The sequence below is a fragment of the Columba livia genome, chromosome 7, assembly GCF_036013475.1.
Source record: "Columba livia isolate bColLiv1 breed racing homer chromosome 7, bColLiv1.pat.W.v2, whole genome shotgun sequence".
NCBI lineage: Eukaryota > Metazoa > Chordata > Aves > Columbiformes > Columbidae > Columba > Columba livia.
In genome coordinates, this window is record NC_088608.1 from 4,237,501 (window position 1) to 4,262,500 (window position 25,000).

Consider the following 25,000-nt stretch of genomic DNA (forward strand, 5'->3'; position numbering starts at 1 on the left):
GAGTTTTGCCTACCTAATGAATTGGTAAAAGTGGTTTTACTACGTTCTGGAACTTTTCAGTTGGTGGGGAGCGGGCATTCGTTAGGCGTTAGACCGTCTTTTTGTTATTAATAAGATAGCCACTTCATGGTTTACAAGGTTACTCTACTGCGTTACTTACAAGAGAAAATAAACTAGGCCTTGGTTTTGGTTTGGGAGCAGGTTTGCTGAGCGTAGCTTTAAAAGAAAGCTATTCTATTTAAATTCTGTACAGTTAGTAGAACTTAACAGTGCACCAGCTCTACCTACTTTCAAGAAAATAAAAGGTTGAAGTCAGTAATAAATTCAATCTGTTAATTTTCCTCCAAGTTTTGAGCTGTTCTTAAGACACGCTGTTTCTAGTTTATGTCCTGTATTTGAACCTTGGCCATTTACTTACCTTACTGTCTCCTTGGTGTACATTAGGAAAAAAGGAATTGAGAAACAGTATACTTGTGTCTTGTCATGCTTCATTGATTTGAAATAATTTTTCCCCTTAATGGTGTATTTAATATTTAGTTTCCCTCCTGTCCATGGTAATGCTTTCAAGTGAGAGCAATAAAACTTTTGGAACGTATAATATGTTCCTGTCTGGCGGACTCGACATCATTTTCTGTGTTGTATTTAAAATCCAGCTTAAGTAGGCAGTATAGATTGCGAGCAAGATCCACTGGGCTGATTACATATCTGAAAAAAGTTGTTGTTTTGTCTTCTGTCATGCTCTTACATAAAGTACAAATTATTTCTCAAATTGACACTATCTAATGCCTATTAAATATTTCTGTTATTCTTGATGTGCTTTCAGACTCATGTAGTGACTGGTTTAGGTTCTCTGTCTTAGAGTGTTACCAAACTCAGTATAAAAGCCAGATCCAAAGCTCAGTCTATGAATGAATTCCCTGTGCTAAGACTCAAATTGGGTATTAACTGAAGCTGTGGCTTGGGTGAGAGCTGCTGGTAGATTTAATCTGGAAAAAGACCTGTGATAATATTAGTGAAAATAAAGCAAAAGAAGTGAAATAGTCATTGAATGAAACATTGAGGAACAAACCTGCCAGACAAGTGCCGTTATCATTTTTTAAATGGGCATGTAAGCCCGATGTCTCGTTACGTTAAATTGTTATGGATGTCCATTCATCTGTGGAAAAGATGGTTATTTCTAGTTAGACTATTGCCTTCCCATTCTAATGCATATCTCACTAATATCGTTCATACTTGTGTCACCTGAGGACCAGAAACTCAAATCTACATCATCTGCAAGTATTTTGGGGAGAATGTTTGAAAGCCAAACGTAGCTTTCAATCCAGCTCTATTACAACCATAATTGTATTATGGAAACTCAATCATCCTGGAGTTCGGAGGGCCAGCTTTGAAGTGGCTGGTATCAAATTTTTTTAAGATCTGCTTAAATTGAAACAAAAAAGTGCTTCAACACCACTGGTTTTTAGTGAGACTTGAACTTCTAAGCACTTAAGTCAATTGTGAACCTGGAAATGAGGCTCTAAGGATCCTTGGTTCTTTGGAGGTGCACGTTGACTTAGCTTCTGTTTAGACCCCCAATTCCACATAATGCTGCTTTGAGGATAAAATCAGTGGAAAATGCATTCTCTGAAGGGGCTATTTTTTACTGCTTGCCTGAAGAATCATCTTCCTCCATCCCCGCCACCTCAACCAGGTAAAATCTGGAAAGCTTTGAAAACTGCTGTTGAAAGGCCCATACAACTTACCCATTTGGAGAAGGAATTGCTACCATAGACAAGTTTGACCTTCTCATTGCAGGCCAACAGATTAAACTCTTTGTGTGTCTCCTCAGTTACTTGAGAGTGCGATGCCTGTTTACACTTCTTTATTTCACAGAATGTCTCACTAAAACCATTGAGATGTGGGTAGGACACTGGTGTATATAAGTTTAAGTATTCTACTCTAGTCCTCACCTGGTTTATTTATTGGTACATTTGGAGGTTTTCTCCACCTATTATTGCAAATCAAGAGATAACAAAGCCTTCACTTACCAAGAAATTATTGGTGAGTAATGAAACAGTGATGTTAGAAGTCTGACACTGGTGAATTAAGCACAGCATTCAAGTTTCTTGGACTAAATCTAGCAATGTAATAGTTTATTTTTTTAAAAAAATCTTAATTTCAAAATTGATGTAAAGATACTAACTTAGCTCCAATGTTCATTATTTATGGACATACATAGGTATATTTAATGCATTTTTAATTGTCAGGAATAACTTGAACATTTAACAGTAGTTAGTGACTAAGGTAAATGCAAATAAAATAATAGCAAAGTTTCTTCATTGCAAAGATATACATTTAAATATGCTTTTGGTTAAAAAATAAATTGGGTCATCAGATCGATTTACCGTTGATGGTTTGGTTGCCTTCTCTGGTCACAAAGTCATTATTTGCTTGGTTTAGTTGGACATAAGTGTCATCCAGAGATCTAAGGGTTGAAGTTCCTGCCAAGCTGCACGGTTGGATGAGTTGGGGCAAAGCTGCTTCTTCCTAATGAAGGAGACACAAGACCTATGGGGAGAGGCTGAGGGAGCTGGGCTTGTTTAGTCTGGAGAAGAGGAGGCTTAGAGGTGAGCTCAGCACTCTCTAGAACTACCTGAAGGGCAGTTCTAGCCAGGTGGGGATTGGTCTCTTCTCCCAGGCAGTCAGCAATAGGACAAGGGGGCATGGGCTTAAACTCTACCAGGGGAAATTTAGGCTGGATATTAGAAAGAAATTCTTTGCAGAGAGAGTGGTCAGGCATTGCAATGGCTGCCCAGTGAGGTGCTGGACTCACCGGCCCTGGAGGTTTTTAACCTGAGATTGGACATGGCAGTTAGTGCCATGGTCTAGTAAATGGACTGGAGTTGGACCAAGGGTTGGACTCGATGATCTCTGAGGTCTTTTCCAACCCAGTCGATTCTGTGATTCTGTGAAAACACTGAAACAAACCTGCCACTTTAAATCGTCTCTCACCACAGGAGGTTTTGCATTTTGAGTGATGTGTGTGTCCTACCCACAAGGGTCAGTCAAGAGAGGTTGTTAAAGGAAGGTGGAAGATATTTTGGTTCTGTTTCTACTAAAGAGGTTCATAACTTTAGGCAAAACTCTTCGCCACTTTTACTTACCCTTTGGTTGAAATGTGGCTAATAAGGCTTATAATTTGTGTGCTTAGCATGCAAACCAGCAAAGTAAAACACACTTGAAAAATGGCCAGTGAACTTGGAAAGTTCCTATTAAATCCGAAGTAGAAGGAAGTATGAAAATGCGATTTTCTAATTGTGTCTTCACAAACCACGTGGTGTAAGTACAAATGCGACTCGTACATGTTATATCTTTAGAAAGACTCTTTGCCACAAGAAGAATAATGGCAGCACACTCAGCAGGCTGCAGGAGGACGAGATAGCATGCTTGCAGCATTTCTTTGCAGCATAATTGCAGCATCAATGAACCATGAATTCAGCCTAATTAACATAACTGGAACCACTGCAATCATGCTGCCGTTCAATTTAGTTTTTTGAACATTTTGGTGAAGTATCATGGTTCTGCCTGTTTATTGTGGAGATGCTGTAGAGAACTGTCCACTGGCTTTCTTGCTGCTGTCTTGATGTGTTTTTATTATTTCAGGATAACTAGGGAACTTCAGAAATGGAAGATCGTTGGCTTACTGTTTCCATTACTGAATCTACATATAATTCTGTAGTACTTCCTGTAAAAAGTAATGAAACCATTTAGTATACTATAAAACTGAGAGTAAACACACTAAATTTCCAAGTTAGACTCAGGTTCTGAATTGTGGTGGATAACAAATAGCAAATAATTCTGGGACTATTTTGACTTAAGGACTGCATTCCTAGAATTTTAAAAATAGCATTTCTATTACTCTTTATGAATGATTCTTTTAAGTGTGTTGCTCTGTAAAAAGAAAAGGAACTTTGATTGTTGCTGGTGGTTTTGCTACAGTAACATCAGGAATCCATGGGAGCAGATCAGGTACCAGTGGTTTTGGCAACAGGGCAAAATAAGCAGCTTTTGTTGGACACAGAAGTCAAGGGACAGCTGAAAACAGCAATAGCTTTCTGCCCTTGAGTAACTGCACGAAACAGGGAGTAAACCTGTTCCACGGAGCTACGGTCATGGTGTTGTACCACATCTCTGTGAAAATCTGCTCAAGATCAGTGAAGTTGCTGGTTGTTTTAATGACTTTAACAGGCCACAAAAATAGATTAATTAAAAAAAAAAAAAAAAGAAAAGTTTCTTAAAAAGCAGTTAAATAGACACATTTTGCATTAGGAGCTCAGAATGGTAAGCTGGGCTTGTTTAGTCTAGAGAAGAGGAGGCTTAGAGGTGAGCTCATCACTCTCTATAACTACCTGAAGGGAAGTTATAGCCAGGTGGGGATTGGTCTCTTCTCCCAGGCAGTCAGCAATAGGACAAGGGGGCATGGGCTTAAACTCTACCAGGGGAAATTTAGGCTGGATATTAGAAAGAAATTCTTTACAGAGAGAGTGATCAGGCATTGGAATGGCTGCCCAGGGAGGTAGTGGACTCGCCGTCCCTGGAGGCTTTTAAACTGAGATTGGACATGGCACTTAGTGCCATGATATAGTAAACGGACTGGAGTTGGACCAAGGGTTGGACTCGATGATCTCTGAGGTCTCTTCCAACCCAGTCGATTCTGTGATTCTGTGATTCTGTTTGGAAGTTGTTCATAGCTACTACAAATGATTCCATAGTTTTCTGCTCAGAAATTCTCCCATATCTGTTTATATATACACACACACACACACACACACACGTGTGTGTGTGTGAAGTCTGAGCTTCTGAAGTAAATAGTTGTGCTCTTTTTCTAAAGTATGACCATGTTGACAGTAGTTGTTCCTGTTGTATAAGATCAGTCCACCAAGAGTGAGATGCCCTAAGTTACAGATGGTGGTAAGTGAGCTGTCGATGGAGGGAGCAGGAGCACAGAAGTGGTCTGACTGTGGTATTTAATGCTGCTATGAGTCTGCAAACTGTTCGCATTTAGCAGTATTCTGTTTAGTAATTTGTATTTAGTAGTTGATTTTTACACCAACATGGTTCATAATGCTGTGGTGTATCTGGAAGCAATGGATGATGGGTATGATTGGGGTATCATTTGGGTGGGTGGGCTTTTCTCCTAAATAATTGTTTGATAGAAGGCCGGTTTTGAACCTTATGTGGTCTAATAGTCCCTTATCAGTCTGTACTCCGTAAGGGCTCTAAAGTCACAGGTTGGATGAATGAATCACAGAATCATTTAGGTTGGAAAAGACCTTCAAGGTCATTGAGTCCAACCGTGGTTTGAGGGCAGGTGCTGCTGGAAGAATGAGACACAGTCATTTCAGGAAAATATCCCAAGGTGGTTTTCTCTGTTTTGAAGACCATCTGCATTTTCCTTGGGTGTAACTTCAGCTCTTTTCATTCCTGTGGATGATTCATAAAATTCTATGTTCATGTTGACTCTCAGACACTAGATTTCCATTTGTTCATTGCTTTTTTTTCCTCAGGAAGTTAGTTACACTTTTCACTCTAAGCACCTAAGTATACATCTAGCAAAGAAGAACGGCATATCTTTTGAAATAGCCATCTTGGTCATCTGTTGCTTCCTTCTGAGTCGTGATGTAACCTTCACTCACCACCTAAGATCATATGAAACTCTTTCCTATATGTCTGGGGTGACGGTAGAATTTATCACTGACCTTTCTACTCTGTGTTTTCCTCTGTAAGATGCTCTATTGTCTTCTGAGAGGTGGGCATTTTCTTCAGCCTCTTTTTTTTTTTTTTTTTTTTCTAATTTTAGTGCAAAAATGATATTGTTTTCCCCCAAAACTAAGTACAGCTTCTCATCTGGTTGGATCACAGAACCACAGAATCCCAGAATGTCAGGGGTTGAAGGGACCTGGAAAGCTCATCCAGTGCAATCCCCCCATGGAGCAGGAACACCCAGATGAGGTTACACAGGAAGGTGTCCAGGCGGGTTGGAATGTCTGCAGAGAAGGAGACTCCACAACCTCCCTGGGCAGCCTGGGCCAGGCTCTGCCACCCTCACTGAGAAGAAGTTTCTTCTCAAATTTAAGTGGAACCTCTTGTGTTCCAGTTTGAACCCACTGCCCCTTGTCCTATCATTGGTTGTCACTGAGAAGAGCCTGGCTCCATCCTCCTGACACTCACCCTTTATATATCTGTAAACTCTCTCCAGCAGTTCCCTGTCCTTCTAGAACTGAGGGGCCCAGAACTGGACACAATATTCCAGGTGTGGTCTCCCCAGAGCAGAGTAGAGGGTCAGGAGAACCTCTCTCGACTACTGACCACCCCCCTTCTAATGCACCCCAGGTGCCATTGGCCTTCCTGGCCACAAGGGCCCAGTGCTGGCTCATGATCATGGATGTTCAGAGTAGAATCATCGGGTAGACTCATGGATGTCTCGTTAGGTTTTGCAGGGCCTCGAAGGTTCACAGAAATCGAACATGTGCCTGGAATTTACTTAATACAAGTAAAAAGATCTTACAGATTTATATGCTGTATGAGATGCATTCTTTCTTTCATAGGATCATATCTGTGAAAGAGTTTGGCTTAGTGTTGCCTGTGTTCAAAGCTGTTCATAGAAATGGGGGTCCAGCAATACAATGAGGTGCTTTTCAAGAAATTAGTTAAATGTGCATATATAACCTAAATGAATGTGAGTGGTCAAGCTGACGTCGGAGCCGGTGAGACTTCTTGTGTCCGTATGTTGAAGGTGGGAGGTGATCTGGGAGCATCGCAGAAGAGCTGGGGGAGAAGTGTGACCATGGTGGTTGGAGCAGAATCACCGGCTGATGAGTTGCTTCTCTTTTTTGGGCAATTGTTGGGTTGCTGATCTAGTTTTTTTGCAATTTGTAACTTAAAATTAACAGGTGATTATAATGAAGAGTACCTGTTGTAAACTATACCCTTCTAGTTTTGCATTAACCTGTGATTAACATCCTGTGTATAACCCAGAGTACCAGACTACACCTTATATCATTATTGAATAAGAAAGTGAAGAAATCTGATCTTCTTCAACAGTGACTCTTCTCTGCCATTTGAACAAACCACAGTGGCCGCAGGATGGTCTGGCAAGCTTGTCGTCATAATTCTGGGGTTTAGGTGTTGGTTAGTCATTCTCTTCTCAGAAGGCTTAATGTGCATTTTAGCTGAGACTCTCCAGTGGAACATTTATTAAAGGTGGGGTCAAGCAGAGGGCTGGCGGCGGTTGAGGAAGAGGTGAAGGAAGTGCAGAGAATAGCTCAAGTGGTTGGTTCCTGGAAGACCGAGTCTGTGATTCATCCATTTGGAAAAGGAGGAGAAAGCAGTGCCTATTAAATATCACAAAAGGTTATAATAAGCATCTAAACTACGGGGAGAGATCAGTGCCTTTCAGCATCTTTATTCCCTGCAGCTGCAATATGTAAACTCAGGAAGATGACTGAACATTGATACGTTAAAAGTTCAATAGTCACGCTTGTTGTTGAATGCAGTTACTGAGAACTGACAGAAGAAAAGATTTTCGAGAGGAGTTTCCAAGTAGAGATCATTTTTCTAGTTTAGTGTGCAGCAAAAGCAGTGCTTTTGAATGGCTGTCAGATCTGGTAGAGAGAGAGAACTGTTCTGTGGTAAAATACTGCAAAGGAAATAATCAGTCTCTTTCAGAAACAGTTATTGGTTTGGTTTTTTTTATGGTTTGTAGGTGCAAATTCAAAAGCGACTCACACCAAACGTCAGAAGTCATTTGAGTGCTTGGTATTTTAAATCTAATTGCACTATTTCCCCAAAAACTGTTGCATATATTCCTGGCTGCTTTTTAAACATTTATATATACTTTTCTGCCTTTTATACAAATTCATAAAATGAAGTCCATGAAGACGCTGCAAAATTTAAGTTGGTTATTCTTGCTGAAATAAATTGATTAAAAAATGTTAAGGAAATACATATGTAGACTAACACAGACCTTTCCTCTGTATGCTGTTTGAAGATGTTTTCAGGCTGTTTCAGTGCAAAATAATTGCCTATTTTCACCTTTGATATCTATCACTGTATTACTGTTATGAGATGTATTTTTTTAATGAGTCATTGCTAGACACTGAAGAAGTACGTTAAGGAATACTGTAAGGAGTCATATAGAAAAGAAAACGGTTCATGGAGACTTTGCTCCATGTGCCTCATGGAGGTGCTTTAGTAGAAATAACAAACAAGAAAAGCCATAGGTAAATGGGAAAAGAAAGGAGACATGAACCCCAAAGCCTTTGGCTGCAGCAGTTTCTGCTCCAAGCAATTGTCTGAATGTCCAAAGGACCGTATCCCCCATTAAAAAAACAGTAACAAAACAGCACTTTGATTAATATTAAGGTGATTGCCTCTTGAGAGACTCGGAAAACTGTTTTTCAATTAACAATCTAGTTTACATAAAAGGCACATATTGATGAACATAGTCCATGACTTTTTGCTCCGTCCCATTATTCTCCTCTAATTCATATGCAGGAGTTAAGATTCCCAGTGATCTCACTGTTAACCAACATCCAAGGTACTCAGAGATTCATGCTTTTCTTTCTCTTGTTGAGATGACAATAAAGGAAAAGGAGGAACATGATTCCAGAAAGCACTCAAAGGTAGAGATGATCCAGCAAGAATTAGCTGAATGCTCTTGTGGGAGCTGGAGATGTCCCTAACACTCTTTTGACACACAGCACTTCTGAATATCTGACAGCCAGATATTTTCCTATTCATATTCAGAACGATTTTCAATGCCAAATATTGCTGATTGACAAATTTGATATGTGAGTTGCCCGTTGTGCTGTGAACCCTTCTCCTGCAACATCCTGAACCCATTTTTAGCCATTGGGGTAGGAAAGTGCTCAGCATTTCACACGACCAATGCAGTGGCCTTTCCATAGAGCCGTGAAGAGCATAATAAAATATGAATGTGTATTAATACTTTAACTGGGATGCAGTGCCTTCCTGCAGTAAGGAAATGTTTGATTTCAAGAGGAAGGGGAAAAAGGGTCTGGGTAAAAGAGGCAACAGGAAAAGATGTGCAAGATGAAGTGCTGATGCTTCTCAAAATTTTGAGAAGCAAAGGTGATACAGCAGTATAATGAAATCAAAGCAAAATTGGGGTGTTTATGCTTATTCACGTGAGTACTGGTAGAACACCTCTTGAATTAATCATACAGCCCTCTGTACGTATAAAATCATATACCTTACCTCCAAATCAGAGGCAATTATACTAGAATAGCAAATTACACTCTAAGTGTGGAGGGGTGTTTTTTTTCTCCCCAGAAATGTGTTCTGTAAAAAAGTGGCTTATCTGAAAAATTCTGGCTTCAGACAAATAATCCAAAATTGATGCCTGATTGAAGCTAAAGAACCAAACACAATTTATCACTTGTTCAGAATTGTGGTGAGAATCCTACCCTTCTGTTTGAAGGGACTTCTAAAAGTGCTCTAGTAGTTATTAATGGCAACTTGAGTGAGTTGGAGGTTTATAGGGATGTGGTACCAGTTTTAAAGAAAGAAACTCCGTGTTTTCCTACCCATGGGGCTTAAAGATCATTTGATTGTGATGTATGTGATGTGGAACATCAAATTGTTTATACCAGCTTCTCAAATGTAGGTATAGCTGTATCTTTCCAGTCTGTAGGCCTGTTCTACTATGAATATACATAAATTATTTTTACTAATTTATTCAGCAGTATAATTTTAAGCCTTCTCGGTGAAACAGTTTTCCCTAGTGCATTCACATGAGGAAATGCCTACAAAAAGGTGAAGTTAAAATCTATGTCTTGAGTCCACTTTGGCTTAAGTGTCACAGTGGGCTGGGTTTTCTGTTACTGCAGGATTGCAGAACATGAAAGTCCAGCTCTGTGCTGGGGCTGAGATTAGATCTGAATGCAAGGAAAAGCAACAAAGGTCCACAAAATATCTGAAATGTGCAAATACTTCCTGTGCTTAACCTACACTTTCGTTGCGTGACTGTAAAGAACAGCAAATCTTTGTTCTTTTCCCTCTTGGTTCCCATTCAGTCAGTTCAGAGATTTAAGAGAAAGGTTTTGGGGAGCAAACTCGTTATCGGTCTTCCTACAGTTTCCATCTGATTCTGTCAACAGTGAGTACATCAAAACCATGAGCTTACAGCCACATTCGAACATCAAAAACGTTTTGTAATTATTTTATATATATATATATATATATATATACACACTTATATAATGTATATAACATATAATGAATATAAACATCGTTTATGAATATGAAGTGCCTTTGTATCTTTAAGGTTTAGCTGATACTGGAGTTGGTAAGAAGCTAAGCTGTGCTTTTGGATTCAAGAAGGAATTACATCTGCCTTAGGTGGAGTGGAGAAGGAGCAAATGTTTATCTTGGTAAGATCCCAAAATGTTCAGGCGGGATAATTAGATTTCTAGAAAGTCATTTGGGTTCATTCATTTATGAAAACCTATTAGGACATTTCTTGGGTCTGTGTTCCAGAAGGTTCTGCTAGTTGCTGTATTTACTTAATAAAACAAGAAGAGAGTCTGATGGTTTTGTGCACAGATAGGATTGTTGGCCATAGATTTGAGTGAATGATATATAGAGAGAAGACTAGAACATGCAGTACTTAGAGCTGGAAATACGGCAAGAAAAGTGGTTCCTGGCTTCTCACAGCTCAGCTCGTGGTAATTTGAATCTGAAATAAATTAACAGAGTAATCCTGTTTATGGATTATCGTCTGCAGAGGTATTATTAAAGAACTTGTGTCCCCATTCACTAGGAACACCTGTATGTAAAGCCATGTTATAATCGTTCAGACAGGCTGAACCAGACTTCCCTGTCTCAAAACAAAACAGAAAATATAAATAAATGGATTGTCCCAATCATTATACTTATTCCTTTTTTCATCTCAACAAGGTTACTCTTTTGGAAATCCCTCGTAGACGCAATCCACTCTTTTCAGCTAAAAGCCATTCAGATGCCGGCAAACCACTGCGCTTCCATTTATATCTGTATTCATCCATTTAAACTCTAAAGCTTTCCAGCTTACTATTGGGATTTATAGCCAGCTGGCTGCTGTGTGTAATATGAACATATTCTGACTGTGCATGAGACGTTTTGTCTCGTTTAACCCATAATTGTGATGTTCGCTCTAGGCCAGAGCTCACCTGCATGTATTTAGCATTGACTGTGCAAGCTCCCATCTCTTTGCACGTACAATCTACTGTTACTAGAGAAAAGTTAAGTCAAAAAAAAAAGAAAAGGAAAAATAACTCCTCAATCCCAGAAAACCCCTCCTGGAACAAAGTTGGGTAAAATGAATATGTTCAAGATGGTGGGCCATGGCTGAGCCAGCTCGTGTGGGATTGGTGCCCACTTTTTGGCATTTACAATAAACTTTGGAACAACTTTGTAACACAAATGCTTTAATAGCAAGAGGGGAGGAGGAAAGGCAAGGCAGGGAAGGAGGACATAGGCATTGTTTTTATTAGGAATGCTAGATTGCTGTTTTTTCCAGAGGTAGCCTGATAAGCTATACCTGTTCATTAGCAGTTTTCTGCTGTCTTGGTATGTCAAAGGAATTTGCTGGAAGTGAAATTCTGAAAATTCTGCCCTGAATAACTGAATCAACAATGAGAAGCTTGCGTGCAAAGAAAGCATGAATATTAGAACTTGTTAGCATATTTTGGCTTTGTAAGAAATACACTATATTATTATTTTTTCTTTATGCAGCATTGCTGGCTTCTATGGAAGGCAATAGAGCCATTAATTAATAGTAGTGGGCCTGGCTAATGTCATAATAAGCCATAAGACATATTAAAGCGTATTTATTCTTGCCAGCTATCAGGAGGAACCTTTCGGTATTTTAAAGGCCCATTAGGTTTGTTTAGATCCTCGGTGGGAGCTGGTACGCTTTGCTTCCCGTCGAACTGCCATTGGCAGGGGCTGGACCAGCCTGTAGTTCTTGACTCGGACGGTGTTGAATTTCCCGACTGTTGGATGCAGTCAGTGATATATCGTCGCTATTTCAGGGCAGCCCGTCTCTCTGGAACAGCGGGTACAACCCACACCGGTGCAGTCCTCAAAGCTACGATGTCTGGGGGTTACTGGCATAAAAAATGAAAATAACTGAAATTATATATATCAGAAGCAATTTTCCACAATGGAAAAGGTGGTTGTGGAATGAAAACCGTGCCTTCAGGTATATTACCCAACGGAACAACAAAAATGTGCTGGGCTTTAAATTGCACGAGCAATCTGGAAAGGATTTTCCGACTGGAGCTATGTTAAGTGTTAATAGTGAAACCTGGGTACTTTTTCCTTTGATCTCTCCTCGAGCTCATATAGAGTAATAGGATCAAAATAAAATGCCATTTATATGAACACCTTGTTCTTTTGATCTTGGCACAAAAAATTCTGTCTGCAGCTACAACTTGGCAAACGATACATCTGCTCCTTTTAGTTGGACCTTCTAGTTTATCATAACCTTTAATAAATGGTGTCACAGCCAATTTTTTCTGTAGTTCATGAACTTAGTCGTAATTTTCACCCTAAGAGTCTTTAAATACACTTTCAGAAGAACCAAGAGTAAGGTAAGTGGGACTTGTAAACTGGCTTACGGTCATTATGCGTATGTGTGTTGAATACACGATGTAGACTTTTGTATGCTGCTACATTTCAAAATAGATTGTTAGTTGTTCTTTGGCCACTGGGGCAAAACTGTTGAATTAGTGTATCCAAATAAGAGAGTATGTGTGGATATGTGACCCCACGAATAATTGTGGTTTTCACAGGTTCTAGGTTTTGGATCCCTGCTCTTTTCCAGCAGGAGGGTGATGTACCCCTTGATGTCTGGTGTGGGAACCAAACCTTTCTCTTCATTGCCCATCTCTGCAGGACAGACCATAGAGGTATTACAATGGGTAGTTCGTGATCCCCTTTGCTTTTATTTAGAGATCTACAAGACAGACAATCCACAGATGAACATGAAGACCTTTCAGCTCTTTATTCCCCAGGGTTGATGGTCAGGAGTGTTTCTTTGGAAGTCATTATTGCGAGCACTTAAAGTAAAAGCTGCTTCTTCGTGCTCTTTCAAATCTCTTATTAAGATTCTTCTCTGCCAAAGGCTTTCACTGCATGGAAACAGCTGAGCTGTGTTTCTCGTGACGATTGATGGTGTCTCATTGTGATCCGTGCTTCAGTTGTCTTAACCTCCAAGAGCAGACGAGATGGGCACAAAGCACTGTGCCAAATGAAAGTGAATAAACCCAAGTCCTGCATTTCGCCAGTGTCAGAATTGCTGCTGTCCAGGAAGAGGGATTAGCGAGTGTGAAGAAACACTAGCTAGGAGAGATCTTGTGGCCAAGCAATATCTTGGGTGTCGAGTGTCTCTCTCAAGCTTTACATCCCGCTGTAATTTATATTTAGCTATTAAGCTTATTAGAGAGGAATAGTCAGCTTGTCGTACGCCGCGTGCAAGGAACCCGCTGTGTAAGTGCTGGGTAAGTGTTTAGACTCTTGCTGAAATGGCTGCGGTGGAGCTTGCTGCGTGTGAGTTATCCTCCAGCAAGTTTTGTTGCAGATTTGGATCTCTGTGGTCTGTCACGAGGCAGGGGTATTCCTGACAGCCTAAACCCCTATTCTTCTAAAGTAGTACAGTATAATTCATTATGTGTGATAAAGATACTTGGCTCTCACCGAGCATCAAGAGCAGCGTGGATGTATTTGTGTGGGACTGCACGAGGATTAATGCATCCTGCTGAGATCAGGTATCTGTGCTAATGCAGCCACTCTGCCTCCAGTCCTTCTGCTAATTACTACAGAGCTGCCGTAAGAAAGTGTGATGCTGTAATTGTCTAGAAGGCGGTGTCTGTCCAACTCTTAATTTCAGCACAATATGCGTCCCAGTTCATCGTTCCCCAGTTCTCATTTCACATGCCTGCACTGTGCCAATGGCCCCAGAATTCAGACCCACCTTTTGCACCTTTGAGACTCTTCAGACACAGAGTAAAAGTCAAAGAGCTACAAAGATTCGTATTTTTTTTCTCCTTACAATAAAAATGTGATTGCCCCACTTCTGTGGTTAGCATGAAACAAATTGGCTCTGTCATGAAGTCAGTGGGGTACAAGTTAATACAAGGTAGTAAAGGAATAATAATAAAGTAAAACAGCAAAGTCCACAGTCTTTTATGACAAAAACAGTATGATCCTGTTGCAGTCTAAGGCCCTGCTGCAAATAGTATTTTCTGATGCCTGGATAAGTCCAATTTACATATGTACAAAGTGTATGAATAAAGTTATGAAAGTAGGCTTAGCATTGTACATTTTTTTCCTTGAAAGTAATTTACTATTGTTCAAACTTTCAGCTTTCACTGGTTTTGTTTCCAAAACCCCAAAAGGAAGAGAAAATAACAAAAGTCCATAAAGGCAAAAGGGATATGTTCTCATTTCAGTTCACAGAATTTCCTGCCTTTAAACAATACAAATATATGCCCTTAGGTTTCTATCGTGCTGGAAGGATACCGAATCCTTGAAACAGATCAAATTAAAAGCAAGTCCACTACAGCAACAGCAAATTTTACCAGCACATCCAATAGATCTCAACAAGAATTCACTGGGTTTTAACCATGTTGCCAAACCTTACAAAATCCTAAACTGCTGACTCCGTAAATGAATAAATGCTCTAAACCAGCAAGCAAATACTAGGCTGAATTGGGCACAAGTAAAACCTGCAGCTTAATAATTGTTCCCTGTTAATTACAGGCCCCGTTTAAAGCAGTTATTTAATAGAACTTTGAGATGTATCCACCAGCAAGACAGACCTGGACATCGCTATGTCAAACCTTTGAAGTACGTTGCTTCCCTTTAATTGTGGTTACGTTTCCAGCAGGCCGAACGTGTTGCTGCCAGCACTTGGGGTTGAGGGACGTGAGCACTGGTGGTAGTTTGTCACCAGATAGAACATGGCAGGTTGGGGAACCAGAATCCTGAGGACTGGTGGCCTGGACGTAGAGGGAAGAGCTGAAGAAACGTCTCTGTGGGGCTGTTAAATGCTTTTATTTTGATTTTGTCATTTCCCTTGAAATTCTCATGCGCTGGCCTTTGTTTTGCTTTTTTGACCTATGTCAGTAGAAACCTCGAAATGCCATACTGAGAGTACTGCTTTCCATGGTCACTTGGAATGTATCTGTAGAAACAACACTCGGAGTTGTAGAAGCAGCAGGCTGAACAGTCATCATAGAATGGTTTGGTTTAGAAGGGACCTTAATGATCGTCTAGTTTCAACCCTGCTGCCATGGGCAGGGTCACCTTCCATTAAACCGGGTTGCTCAAAGCCCCATTGAACCTGGGCTTGGAGCCTTCCGGGGATGATCATGGTCAAGCTTTTTCCATCTCCAAGGTTTCTGATTTTTATAATATATTTAGTGCAGTAATGGTCAAGATGACCATGTCCCACTACAGAGCAAGTGTTAGCTCAAGCTTTTGATGTGTCTCCTTACAGAGAAGGCACTGCCCTTCTTGATGTCCTCATGCAGATACGTCACCATGCTGGTAACTGCCAACTCATAGCATATAAGTGTAACAGTGCTGTTTGTATTCACACTATTTTCTTCTTTTTCTAACAAAACCCTGCATATTCCTCTTGTTTTATGGTCCTTCATATCTGGCATGGCTTTCTGGTACCTGGATGCTGAAGGGCAGATCCTCAGTGATCTTAAATCAGCATCACTGACATCCTGATTTATACAAGAAAAAGGAGGTTTGGAGGTTGTTTTCTTCCCTTGTAACAACACTGCTACTAGTAGTAATAACGTTTTTAGAGCTTTCTGACAAAAATACTTGATCCTTTTAGGGCAGAACGCTACTGCCATTCTAGTTTTAGAGATGCAAGGAGACTTTTGGTGTTTGGATGATGATACATTGACCCACTGCCAAAGCTGAGATTAAAACTCAGAGTTCCCTCTAAACCATGCTGCCTGGCTGAGGTACAAGCGTGTACATACTCAGTATTGGTACAAAAAGTGCAACTAAGTGTAATATAGTAACACATTTTTAAATGGAATCAGAGTCTCTGCATTACCCCCCTGTCCTCAGGGCCAGAGACAGTTGACTGGACCATCTGATTTGAATGTCCTGCAGCTGAGATAATTCCACAATAGCCAGTGTTTTTCTTATAACTTGGACGTTGTACTGATGACAAAATGTGGTTTAGATTTTTTTCTGTGCAGAAAATTATTCTTTTTGTTTAATTTCTTCAGCGCTTTGAGAGAAAGCTTTCTTCAGTTAAACCTTCAAGTGAACGTAGGCTTCATTGCTTATTTATTTCTCGGGGTACCTGAGAAAGTGTTAAATAATTAAGGTGAAATATGTGTTTTCCTGAGAAACACACAGAAGTTTGCATTTGCGCAGTCGGCTGGATTATCAAAACCAGATGTCAGCAAGTGGAACATTTTACATAAATTTATTAAAATCATTATTTACCTGTAAGTTATAAGGAGGGTTTAGTTGCACTGGTTTGTTGCCAATATGTACTGCCAATAATCTGCCAAAAGGCAGCTTGCTGGCAAAATCACTGAAATGGTTAGAATATGCTTGCACAGAACATTACAACCCCGAGTCAAATGAAAACCTACTATAAACGAACTCTTTGATGGTGGATTCGCTGGAATATGGTATTGATATATGGCATGCAGTTTATATGGATTATGTATACTGTGCAAGAAGTATGGATATCTATTAAGGGTAACTTGATATGTAATCGGTTAGGACAGTTATTGTTTTCGGTATTTGCTATGAGTAAGATCACGCGGTGACTGTTCAGTTTTAAAATACAGACCATTCACCGAAGCACCAGCACACTATTTGTTCAATTAATGCAGAAAAGCTATTGGAAACGTAAAATATCTGACATCTATACGGAGTAATTTTAAAGGCAACTTTTCTTCTAGGAACAATTTATACATTACATAAACTTATATTTTTCATCCAAGTATCATTTCGAGAATAGCAAGCTTAAATATTGGAGGCCATAGGGAAACATAATATTACGATAATGTTCTTTGGTGCGGTTTGGAAGGTTTTAGGAAACATTTGGAAGTATTTTTCTCATAAAGTCACTTAACTATTGAAGTGTTATGATAGCACTCCCTTCTGCATTGCGTATGTTACCAAACCGCCTGTTTAAAGGGGACATCCATTCTATATATCCTGATTAGAAATATTGCCACAAAACAGGAAATTATATGTTACAGGATCCTGGTATTAGTTTTAATTAAAAAAAAAAAAAAAGGAAATAGAAGACAAAATGATTTAAGGTGTGATATCATTTTTCAGACGCCCATTTCCAATTCCGTATAGCACGACGAGATACTGCATTGTTTGGAGCTGTATGTGAAATTTGCGTTTTCTAAAGGAGCATTCGAGAGCTGAGTTTGTTTGGGTTTCTTTTCTGATTAAGTAAGCACTAATAAACATGACCAATCCTTTAAGATCCTAAAGAACCTTAAAAACCTTGCAATTCTCAGAAGCCTAACTCTTTCCCATAGTGTAATCCATTCTTTTGAACTTCTGCAGAGGCAGAACTTGAATCAACAATTTCTGCATTGCTGGTAGTTGTTATCAAGGTGACTCTTAGGGCTCCAAAAGTGTATCTGTTACCTTGCAGTGTCGGTGTAGCAGATCTACACAGTCATGATGTTTAATTATAGAGAAAATTACTTTCTTTTTCTAAACTATCAATTAATTCATGTTTTCATATCTTGCACAAAATAATGCATAAGTTATTTTCATCTGCATTATAAAATATGTATTGTAGTTCATTACCATCTTTCTGAGGAGCTTTTAAATTATCACCATTTCATTTGTTGAGAAGGATGTTCTTAGAAATTATAACTGCACAGATTCATACATTTAATGTTAAAGGATTTCAGGGAATTGAAGATGAGAATTCAGAAGTAATATATTTAGGCTCAAACTCGGTCTCACTTGAAGTCAAAAAGAGCTTTGCCTTTGACTTCTAGTGCGTCCAGAGTCATTCTTCTGGTATTAAAAAGCAGAGTAATCACTATCTGATTTTTACCTAAAGCGCTTAAGATATTGTTGAAGTCATTTGTCAGGAGTAAGTATGTAACAGAATGGAATAATCCCACAAGTACTGGATTAGGCTAGAGATGCTTTTGGCTGAAATGACGTCCGACAAGAACAGCACAGAGGACTCGAAACTGGGAAAGCTTTGACTTTCAGGGATATATATATATTTTTTGGAGTAGTTTTACCTGCCTTTGTTTTGCATGGTTTCACTGCAGGATGTGTTTTGGGAGGTGGTACCTTCTCCGTGTAAGGGTTGAGAAGAGCGTTTTAGTTAAAATCCTGGTTCTCTAGGATGTTGGCTTTACAGTGCACCTTGAGCAGTAATCTTCATGGTAGAAATTCAAATAGAATATGGTTTGGAAAGTCAGAGATTGGTTTGATCATCCGTCCTATATTGAGGTACAGATGTGGCATCTTAGGGAATAAACTTACCAGAGCGTTGTCAAATCGGAGTGAATCTGGATTGGAAGGAAAAGTGTAAATGCTAAGGAAAAGTGGGAATTTTTGGCAGTGGCAAATACGAATATATTAAGGGATTTTGCTCAGACAGTATTTGGAAAAAGTAGGTGGAAGGTTTGAGGAATCTGAGAATTACCATGTTTCTTTTCTGCTGTCTTTACTCTTGACATCTCTCCTCTCCTGCCTGTCTCATCTTCACAGAATCATTTTGGTTGGAAAACAACCTTAAGATCATTGAGTCCAACCATTAACCTAACATGGCCGAGCCCACCTCCAAACCATGTCCCTAAGAACCTCATCTACGCGTCTTTTAAACACCTCCAACAGACCGAGTTACCATGTGAGTTAAAACCAGCTGCCTGCGGTTGATCTGGATCCAGCCGCTCTTCTCCAGGAGCATCTCTGGATCCTCCCGCTCATCAGGCACACTGCTGGAGTCAGAAGGGTTGCTGCATTCAGCTAATTTGTTGCCAAAATGGCAATATTTTGGCTTATTTGTCAGAAGCAAGTCTTCTTCATGCTTGGCCTCGATAGTTAGAACTTGACTGGTCCAACTGGATGGGCTGTGAACAGGTCAGACCAGAGACCTTCCAACCTTGGTGATTCCCTGAGTCTGTTCTGTATTTCTCCTGTGTTGTGGGAGAGAGAAGATAATGACAGCAAGAAATCATCACATCTCAAATAATATTTCCGTGCTTCTATATCTTGTAGTTCACAGACAGGGAAATTAGTGTAAACCCTGCTTATTCTACCCAGGAAAAAATATATTCTAGTGTGGGAAGAGAAGCTCAGCCACAGACCTTGTATTTTCTTTTGCCATGCCCTTCCCAGTGCTTAATCTTGGCTCTGTTCCGTTTTCTTTCTGTTCTCTCTCTTTGCTCCTAATCCTTGTCCATGCTTATAAGCTCCTAATATTTATATGGCATTATCTGTGTAAGAGATTACTGCTGACGAGTAATCTCTTCCCTCTTCTGAAGAATTACAACCATTGCTAAAGATCAGAAAGTGAAATTAGATCCCTGAAAGTATGTGACAACTTCAGTAAACCCTAAGAGCAAATTCCCTAAATATTGGGAATCTTCTTTTGAGCTTTTAGGTTTGAACCGTAGCACGGCTTTGGGACACCTGACCACGCTTAGCAATTGGGTTTTGCTGTAGAGCAAAATGCGACAGTAGTTGTATGGAAGAAAAATCACTGAACTGAGAGCAGTATAATCTTTCAGGAAGTAGGTAAATATAAATGCATCAGTTTTGCTGCTCTCAGGTGATTTGTAAGATTACTTATAAAAAAATATAAATGTATAATTTTTTATATAAATACAAGTATAGTTGCTGTCTTCTGCACTTTGGCCTCCAAAGAACTGCTTTCATTACTTTTTCCTTGGAACAGAGTGGACAAAATTCTAACTTGAAAAAGCTCGTAAGTATCCATGCAGCTTTGGTATTTGTAAAGTGCTTGGCCAGTAGTAAGTGTGGATGATTGAGTAGTTTCGCACCCATTTGTAGTAATTGTGGAAACAAATTCATCACGGGAACAGAATAAATTCAGGGAAGCAGAAAGAAAGTGCAAAAGTGGAATTTCCCAGTTATTGCAAGTGACAAAAATGACGGTCCATCCCAACCATTTACAAGCCAAACGGACTCCAGGTATTAGAATCACAGAAACTCTCCACAGATCTCTGTTTTAAGTCACATAAATTCTACTAAAAATATTACAGTTAGCAAAGAGACGTGTGTGATGGTGTTTAAAGAAAGACAAAGGAAATTCTCAGACAATGAGCTTGTTAAGTGGTAAGTTGTGCCGTGATGGTGCTTCAATGACGAAGGAAGTGCGGCAGCTCTAAAATGTGTTTGCTCCAGCTCCAAGGCCTGGGGAAAGTTTCTACTATATATGAATATGACTATCTCCTTTTATTATTTTTAAACATTTTAATAGCAATGTTTAAAAAAAAATCCATTGCACTGCCAGAACTATCTTTAACTTTGCTTTCAAATGTAACTACAGTTACAGAAGGGCCAGTTTTTATGAATACTATATATATATTTTTTTTTTAGCTTTATATCCATTCTTACACATTATCCCTGCTCTTTGAGAACAACTATTCAAACAAGTTTACAACACGCAGAAGTTGCCTGTATAATTTGCTATAAGCTCAACCAGCACCCCATTAAGTCTTTCTAATGTGGTTTCTATTCATTGAGCAGTGTCATTGTGGCCCTCCCATCCTTTTTTTGTTGTTGTTTTTAATAAAATGGGGCACAAAGCGACTCTTGGTGTCACAAAAACAAACCAGTTTCCATGGATAATTTGTTCTTAGGGCAAATGAAGTTCTGTGAATAAACACACACAATGTTTCGTAGCAACTTGTTACAGAAGAGCTGAGCAAAACATGCGTGTCTGCTTCAGGTAAAAGTGTGTGGGTTTCTTCAGAATGGGGTTTCATGGCATAAATGGAAAGAAAATATATAATACATCAATTGGGGAGTTTAAAAAAATCTATTATTCAAAGTGGCAAACGTTTAGATGAAAACTCTGGCTTTTAGTATATGGAATTTTTATTATATATGAACTTAGTTAAATTGTAGGCCGTATTTTTATCTAAACATCTATACCCAATGTGCAAAAAGTACAAGTTTTCAAGGCTTAGTCTTTTTAAAGTCTTCATGAAGTTTTAAAATCAACTGTTAAATGTGTCAGAGATCCTCAAAAATCTGAATAAATAAAAGAAAAATAGTTTTGAAAATAAGTCATGATGTTAGAGTTAGATACCTAAATCTTTCACTGTTTGTTCTGAGCTTTCAGTGTTTAATTATATGAGTTACGCATAAAAGTCAAACATTTTCCGTGTTTTTTAAATATAAGGGACAGTACATTGTGGAACCTGTTGAATGTGTTAATATTTGTATGCTTTGGTGATAATTTTTTCTGGAAAGTTTCACGTGTACAAGATTTCACTACTGCAAGTTAATAATAACAACACAATCCTTCTCCCGTCTTAAAAATAGCATTTTTCCTATGTGAGTGGTGTGTGTTGTAACTAAGGTTGAGAAAAATGGTGCGGCCTTGATAACGAAACCCTACATGTCTCCAGCGTGGTTTTGAGAGTCATGGAATAATTTGGGTTGAGGGGACCTTCAAATCCCACCCTGTGCCCCCCCTGCCATGAGCAGGGACATCTTCACCAATTCAGGTTGCTCAGAGCCTGGCCTGGGATGTCTCCAGGGATGGTTCATCTACCACCTCTCTGGCCAACTTGAACCAATATTTTACCACTCTCATTTTTAAGAATGTCTTCCTTATATCTCTTTCTTTAAGCCTGTGCCCTTGTGGCCAGGAAGGCCAATGGTACCTGGGGTGGGTTAGAAGGGGGTGGTCAGTAGGTCAGAGAGGTTCTCCTGCCCCTCTACTCTGCCCTGGGGAGACCACACCTGGAATATTGTGTCCAGTTGTGGCCCCTCAGTTCCAGCAGGACAGGGAACTGCTGGAGAGAGTCCAGCGCAGCCACCAAGATGCTGAAGGGAGTGGAGCATCTCCCGTGTGAGGAAAGGCTGAGGGAGCTGGGGCTCTGGAGCTGGACAAGAGGAGACTGAGGGGTGACCTCATTCATGTTTACAGATATATAAAGGGGGTGTGTCAGGAGGATGGAGCCAGGCTCTTCTTGGTGACAAACAGTGACAGGACAAGGGGCAATGGGTACAAACTGGAACACAAAAGGTTCCACTTAAATATGAGAAGAAACTTCTTCTCAGTGAGGGTGGCAGAGCCTGGACCAGGCTGCCCAGGGGGGTTGTGGAGTCTCCTTCTGTGCAGACATTCCAACCCGCCTGGACACCTTCCTGTGTAACCTCATCTGGGTGTTCCTGCTCCATGGGGGGATTGCACTGGATGAGCTTTCCAGGGCCCTTCAACCCCTGACATTCTGGGATTCTGTGTCTGCTCCTGTCCCAGCTCTGCTATTCCACGTGTAGCCTCTCTGTGGCTGTATCTTCTGAAATTTAGGCAGGGATTCAAAAAACTCTGATGGTCTTTGTGGGAGTAGAAACTGGCTCCAGCTGGCTTTTTCTCCAGGTTATAGGCTTCTGGGTGGTGATGTAGAAGTCCTGCATGCTCTTAATGTGTATAAATGACTGAGATCTGGGCAGGTACTGGATGGAGAGATGACTTTGTCTGGAAGGCAGCAGAAAAGAAAAATTAATGAGAGCTTGGAAGAGGAAAAAATAGAATAGCTGGAGCAAAAATATTCTGGAGAAAATGTAAACACAAAAAATGTGCTAACTAGACATTGTCTTTCTTTCTCCAGCATTCTTTTGGGAACTGCACATGAGCAGGTTTAGAAGATTTCGTGTTGTTATTAGTTTATTTTCAGGTCATTTATTTAAGTGTCATAAAGAACATTAGCTGGTGGTTAGGGACTACAATATCTATTATATCACTCCAATCATGTGGACAAGTTTATACTATGTGTGATTTACAACGGTCTTTCCGCAGTTAAAATGGTTATATTCAGGTACGGGGTTCTATATGTTCTATTAGCGGAATCCAAGTGGCTGAGCACAGTCTTCCAGTCAAAGTCCCAAAAATGAATGTTTTTAGGCGAACACTGTGGGCTGCAGCGAGAGCTGTTTATGGCTCTCTGCCTACATCCTTTATCATGTCTCCACTGTTGTTAGTAAAATATACAGAACTACTTTATGCCAAAACAATGGAAGCTAATGCAGATAACTTGTTCCAAAGTTAACCATCAAATAAATCTCTTTTTTTTTTTTTTAAACTGTTAAGTGAAATGGTGTTCTAAAACTTTTAAAAATTGTCAAGATGATGAATACTGTGTGTGTAGTACAAGTAAATACCAGGGAATTGATTGCACACACATGTCTTAAATAAAGGATATTAAATAGTTTATTCCAGAGGGAGATCGGTGAAGTTTTATCTAATATTATTAGAAATTCTGCAATGATGGATCAGATGCATAAGGGCTGAAAACTAAGAAAAAAAACTCTTCAGAAATAGAAATGGTGCATTGAGTGGATTATTTTCTGTGAGACCAATGACAGGTGGGGGGATACAGCCTGCCCAGGTAGACCAACCTCTCACACGTCAAGCAGTTCTTCTTAACGGCAATGATTTTTCAAAATCTGGTTTGGTAAATCAGTCCTCTCAATTCTGTTGCAGATTCGGTGTTGTAGGATAAATCCCTTAACCTATTTATCCTTCAGCTTTTCCCATGCATAAATGTACAGAAGTACATCCCCTCATGGGGATGCGTCTATATTTCAAAGGAGCCACCACCTTCCAGTTTGAGGTCTATAATCCAGCTTAGACTGTAAAAACGCCAATTTAACTGTTAAAAGCACATATGTATGGAATTCAGCCATATTGAATTTATATTTTTATGCTCTGAGAGTCTGTTGCTGAGATGGGAATAGTTTAACCCAGGCCCATTTGGGAACATGTCTTGTTTAGGATGCAGGTAATGGGTTTGCATGAGGCTGTTGAATGCGATTGAACTTGTTCTGAGTGGCTCCAATGAGTGATGGCAAGCAGTGGAATAAAGGTGGATCTCGTAGGTGATTTGGTCAATGGCTTGAAAAAGTAGGTGAACGTGAAAGTAATATACCAAGGAACAGAAAGGAGTTTTAGGGCTTTGAAGAAAAATCCTCAAAGCGATTAGTCAAGAGTACAACTGCAGTAAAGCTCACATAGTTTGTATTTTGGGAGTAATTTTGAAAAATAAAAGAGTATTTTTGCATTTAAGCTGCTCCCTTGCAGTGGATGATTCTGGTGTTTAGGAATATTTGTTTTGACAAAGAGGGATCCCAGAAATGAGCGGTGATGGAGTAAAAGTCGGAAGAACCATGGAGGAGGTTGATGAAGTGAAGCAAGTGTTGGCTTTAGTAAACAGGTCAATAAACAGGCTATAGTGTGTCAACATTTGGAAATTAAAAGGAAATGGAAAATTTGAATGCCTGTACTCATCTGGGAGAACCATAATCACACTGAAAGGCATGTAAGTAAATAGTATTTGGGTAAATTAACTTGAGGTACAGGCAAGCGTTAGAGTGAGGATCCTATGGTGGCTGTGCATCTGTTCCTCTTTGTATTCATTTAGAAGAGTCGTGTTTGAATGATTTTTATGTTTAAATCAAATAGTAAAACTAGATCTGCATAAAATGTAATATTTCGTATATTACAAAAATGAGTTCAGTGACCTCAGTATAACTGTACAAATGTGTCCTGCAGTTGGGAAGGGTTTTCTGCAGGATGGACATCAGGTGGAGGAGCCCGTGGTGTCTGATGTTGTCTGTGGTACCTCCAGGTCATGAGCAGCTCTGCCTCAGTTTCCCCATCTTAGTGTTCAGTACTCACACCTGTGAAAAATCATGGGGGTAGTTGCTTTTATCCTAT

At 39.7% G+C, this 25,000-nt stretch overlaps 1 protein-coding gene across 50 annotated transcripts in view; it reads left to right on the forward strand.

The window, feature by feature from the left end:
- The window catches only part of GTDC1 (glycosyltransferase like domain containing 1), a 188,874-nt gene that overhangs the window by 126,649 nt on the left and 37,225 nt on the right, over positions 1 to 25,000 (forward strand). The window lies entirely within an intron of this gene.